Here is a 5,253-nt window from a genome sequence, read left to right as displayed (position 1 = left end):
AACTCAAAAAAAAGAAGTTGATAAATCTCTTATGAACAGTTGAGATGTTTTCACCTCCTTTGCCACCTGCACCCAGCACGTAGCCCTTTGTTGGGTTCCTAGTAGGTGTCCAATACTCATGGACTGATGTATCCATATGCCCAGGTTTGGCTAAGGAAAGCTGAGGCCCTGACTCCCTTTCTAGCAGTGAGCTCAAGCTGGAGTGAGGAACAGAAGGCAGGGGGCCAGTTTCTCTGCTAACTTCCCTTATTTCTCCACTGCCATTCAGGCCACAGAACCCAGCAGGGTCTTCAGGTAAGCCGTCAGTGGTGCAGACCTTGAAACTAGACTGATCCCTCAGTTAATGGTTGACATTCTCTGTTTACTTTAATGATTGCCAAGATTCATTGCTGCACATGATACACTTTGCAGTTCAACTGCCTTGGCCTTGAGGGTAGAAAGCAATTTCTGAGGTTTTAGGGTTCTGGGATAGGATTAGAAATACTTTGGTCCATCCCCAGCCACTCAGGATGTGGACAATAAGCAAATGGCCGAAGGGCACCCTGGTACTGCCATATGGGTGGGAAGCACTGCCAGCTCCCATCTTGACCTCAGGTGCCAGCAGGCATCACCCATGGCTTTTTCCTCCCCATTGTCATATAATGTGTTTATTTATTTATACTTTTTGTAGAGATGGGGTCTTACTATGTTACCCAGGCTGGTCTCAAACTCCTGGCTTCAAGTGATCCTCCTGCCTTGGCCAAAGTGCTGGGATTACAGGCATGAGCCACCATGCCTGGCCCTGTCATATAGTTTCAGAGGCTGGGAGCTAGAAGGGTTGACCAGGATGGCAGCCTGTACAGGATCCATCTCTGCAGCTTGCCTACACTGTGGATCTACCTAAGGCTAGGGCATGGGGGAAGCCTGAGGGATGCTGAGGAGCACAGGTCCAGCTCAGTCTCCCAGAGAGACCAAACATGGGTGGGTGACAATGATGCCTCTCTTCCTCTGGGACAAGGCAGTGACTCCAGGCTATGTGATCTGTCTCTCCAAACTCATAGGGCGCTCAGAGGATCAATCGTGTTTAATGACTGTATGTGGGAGGAGGTGGGGCTGGTTAATGTTTGTCTGGTTCCTCTTGGGCTGTGGGCCATTTCTGGCTCTGGCCCTGAGCTCGTTGTCCCTCCCCTGGGCTGGGCTGACAGTACCTGGTGGCATAGGGCAGACACACCTGCAGACATTCTCTGGGAAAGGGCAGCAGCAGCCAGGTGTGGCAGTGACAGGGAGGTGAGGAGACTGGGGCTGAGGGAGGTGGGCCAGGGAGGGCTGATGTGGCACAGGGGGCCGGAAATAGGGGCCGGGTCTTGCCTTCTATTGACCTCCGCCTTCAGTCACTTAGGTCCCTTCCATGCTTCCTTCTGAAGCTGGGGTGAGGCCCCTCCTACCAGGTGCCAGGCTTGCTTAGCCTCTCTCTGCAGCCTCTTTCCAAGTTCAGTGTTGCTTCTCCTCTCACTTTTTTTCCTCCGGCCAAAGATTCCCCTTATTTCCATAGGGTCAGATTCGCAGGAAGACTTGAGGGACCCCCTAGGTGCAAGGTGGCCAAGTTTGTCTATCTGAGACATTTCCTGCCGCACAGGGTTAGGGTTTAGTGGGAATGCTGGGCACTGCCAGGTGCTGTTTTCCTTCCTTGATTACAAGGCAAACCAGGCATGCACCCAACACAGGGCTGCGAGTGGATGACTAAAGTGTGCTCAGTGGGCTGCAGAGGGCTAGCCAACAGGGCCAAGGATTTGGGAGCGTATGTTTCCACTTTCTTGAAGGAGGCAGACAGACTCAAGCTGAACTTGGAGTAATTGATGGTTTGGAGTTTTTTTTTTTTTTTTTTTTGAGACAGTGTTTCACTCTTGTTGCCCAAGCTGAGGTGCAATGGCGTAATCTTGGCTCACTGCAACCTCCGCCTCCTGGGTCCAAGCGATTCTCCTGCCTGAGCCTCCCGAGTAGCTGAGATTACAGGCATGCCCCACCATGCCTGGCTAATTTCGTATCTTTAGTAGGGACGGGGTTTCTCCATATTGGTCAGGCTGGTCTCAAACTCCCGAACTCAGGTGATCTGCCCGCTTCGACCTCCCAAAGTGCTGGGATTATAGGCGTGAGCCACCACGCCCGGCCAGTTTGGAGATCTAAAGAAGAGGTGTTCCCCAGCTGTTTGAAAGTTTTGCAGCTGTTGGGAATGGCACAGCAGAATGTGTAAACTTAGAAAACGAGATGAGGAGAGGAGAATACAGACAAGAGAGGTTTTAATGGAGAGAAGTATAGATTAGAATGCAGCCTGGCAATGGAAAAGGGACCCAGGCTTGGGTTGAGGGGCCAATACAATTCCTACTCTGAGCTCCAGTACTTGCTTACCACCTGTGTAGTAAGTTACTCAGCTTCTGTTAGCCTTCATTGCCTCACCTGTGAGTTGAAGACAATAGCTCCTGGCTCACGGGGTTGTTGTGAGCGTGAGACTCTGTGAATATACACACAGGGGGCACTCCATAAATGGCAGCTGTTATAATAACCCAAGCAGAGAGCAACAGGAAGTCAGGTGGGTGATGGAAGAGTAAGGGAGTAGCGTCCAAACAATGGGGAAGGGAGCTGGCATAAGCAGAAGCTCTCCGAAAAGACTGCAGCAGAGAGGGGGAAGGAACAAATTGGAATGAGCTAGACTGGACCTGACCCAAGCCTGGCCACGGAATATGTATGGCAGGGTGGAGAGGCTAAGTCCAGTGACTGAGATACTGTAGAACCACAGGACGGAGGCAAGAGAGAGAAGCAGGGGAAGGGGAAAAGAGCTGGAGGAGTTTGGCCTTAGCCACATCAAACTGATGAAGGCAGCCAGAAATTCCTAAGTAAATCTCAAAGAAAACCCCATGTCCCTTCCTGACGAGTGACTGCCTGTGAAATGGGGGAGGGAGCAGGGAGTCCCAGGCTGAATGTAACCCCATCTATCCCAGCCCGTCCCTCTTCCCCAAACCCCAAATCACAAGGATTTTCCTGTAGTTGGAAGGATAGGGAGGAGGTGAGGGCAGAAACAGAGAGAGACAGAGACAGACTAGACGAATGTGTGTGCGTGCGTGTGTGTGTGAGTGTGTGTGTGTGTGTACGTGCCAGCACACGCAGGAAAGTGTATAGGTTTTTGAATAGTAGGCCTGGTCTCAGTTAGAATGCAAATTCCTTAAAGGAAGAGAGGCCGCCATAAGCAGCACTATATACAAATACTTTGAGGTAAGAAAATAAACTTGGAACTTGATTCTACCAGTTAGCAGCAGTGCAATTGCCGTTGAGGCAAATTACTTAACGTCTCTGAGCCTCAACTTCCTTGTCTGAAAAATGGGGATAATATTACAGGACTGTTGTAAGGACTAAGTGAGATCACCTGATTTTGCACTGTGCTTGAGTGCTAGGGCAAATCTAAATTTGGCCAAATCTAAATTAGGGCCAGAGCCTGACAAGGCCAGAGAAGTCCTGTCTAATTAAACATGAGAGCAAAACACACCTGCAGCAACACTGAGGATATCAATACCTGGACTTTAACCCAAAGTCACAAAAACAGTTTGGGTTTCAAAATCAGGTCACTCCCCTGGATGTTTTTAGAATGAAATCCTTGAGGCATTGATGTTGACATAGGGATCAGTTCTCCTTCCAAAGGGAACAGCAAAAATTGAGATCACAGCACCCAGACAAGGGTCCTTAGAGGCACCACAGGGAGCTACTGGCTATGTACCAGAAGCCTCAAGAAGAAAAGAGGCGGAGAGTTACAAGAACCTAGAAACTCAGGGGTGGCCAGGATGTCTGTGGCACACCCCTGAAGGGCAGAAAAAAGAGAACAGCTAAGGTTTGCTTTGCAGTTTGAGAAAGCAGCCCAAGAAAGGTAAGGAAAGGAAAAGCAGACCAAATCAAAAGGCAGCAAAAAATCCTGGGACAGAAGGAGAGGGAAAGAGTTGTCAATTTTACTACAACGAAAGTACCTTAGAAAAAAAAAGAGCTGGGCCAGGCACACTGGCTCACGCCTGTAATTCCAGCACTTTGGGAGGCTGAGGCAGCAGGATTACCTGAGGTCAGGACTTCAAGACCAGCCTGGCCAACATGGTGAAACCCCATTTCTGCTAAAAATGCAAAAATTAGCCAGACATGGTGACACGCACCTGTAATCCCACCTACTCGGGAGGCTGAGGCAGGAGAATCGTTTGAACCCGGGAGGCGGAGGTTACAGTGAGCCGAGATCACACCACTGCACTCCAGCCTGGGTGACAGAGCAAGACTCCATCTCAAAAAAAAAAAAAAGAAAGAAAAGAAAGAGTTATCAATTGATAGGAAAGGAGAGAAGGGGCTAAAAGAAAATAGGACATAGCAGTTTTGAATCTCCCTCTCTGTTCCTTCTTTTTTTTTTTTTTTTTTTTTAATCTCCCTGTTCCTAAAAAATACCCACAGAAAGTAAAGTTATACTTGTAGCCAAGTAGAGCTTATGGGAAAAAGTATGTGCTCTGTGAGAATCACGTGAACCTAGGAGGCAGAGCTTGCGGTGAGCCGAGATCATGCCACTGCACTTCAGCTTGGGCTACAGAGTGAGACCCCATCTCAAAAAAAAAAAAAAGTGTGTGGCCAGGTGCGGTGGCTCACACCTGTAATTCCAGCACTTTGGGAGGCCAAGGTGGGCGGATCACGAGGTCAGGAGATCGAGACCATCCTGGCTAACATGGTGAAACCCTGTCTCTACTAAAAATACAAAAAATTAGCCAGGTGTGGTGGCGGGCGCCTGTAGTCCTAGCTACTCGGGAGGTGAGGCAGGAGAATGACGTGAACCCGGGAGGCGGAGCTTGCAGTGAGCCGAGATCACGCCACTGCACTCCGGCCTGGGTGACAGAGCGAGACTCGCTCTCAAAAAAAAAAAAAAACAGTGTGTGTTCTGGAGTCAGCTTGATCTGGCTCAAATCCCAGCTCTATCACTTAACTGATTATGTGACTCTTAGATAAATCCTTTCACCTTTCTTTGCCTCAGTTTGCTCATCTGTGACACGAGGATAAAGCAAAACTTACCTCAAAAAGTTTTTTTGAGGATTAAACGAGAGTGCATGTGCAGGGGCCTGGCATCTAACAGGTACTCAATAATTTTTTTTAATAAAAATGCTACAGTGTTGGGAGGTATTATTATTATTATTATTTTCTGAGACAGGCTGGAATGCAGTTGGCACAATTGAAGCTCACTGCAGCCTCGACCTCCTGGACTCAAGA

The 5,253-nt window shown here is 49.0% G+C and overlaps 1 protein-coding gene across 2 annotated transcripts in view; it reads left to right on the top strand.

The window, feature by feature from the left end:
- Positions 1-1,187: 1,187 nt before the first annotated feature.
- GJB1 (gap junction protein, beta 1, 32kDa) overlaps positions 1,188-5,253 on the top strand; it is a 14,424-nt gene continuing 10,358 nt past the window's right edge. The window contains exon 1 of one of the 2 annotated variants that reach the window (XM_011943104.1): positions 1,188-1,266. The gene's annotated coding sequence lies outside the window, so the exon portion shown is untranslated. Of the gene's footprint in view, positions 1,267-3,646; positions 3,893-5,253 lie in introns of those variants that run through there. The other variant, XM_011943105.1, reaches the window with a different exon arrangement.

Source organism: Colobus angolensis, unplaced genomic scaffold (assembly GCF_000951035.1).
Source record: "Colobus angolensis palliatus isolate OR3802 unplaced genomic scaffold, Cang.pa_1.0 Scaffold216, whole genome shotgun sequence".
Lineage (NCBI taxonomy): Eukaryota > Metazoa > Chordata > Mammalia > Primates > Cercopithecidae > Colobus > Colobus angolensis.
This window is presented reverse-complemented; position numbering and strand designations above follow the sequence as displayed.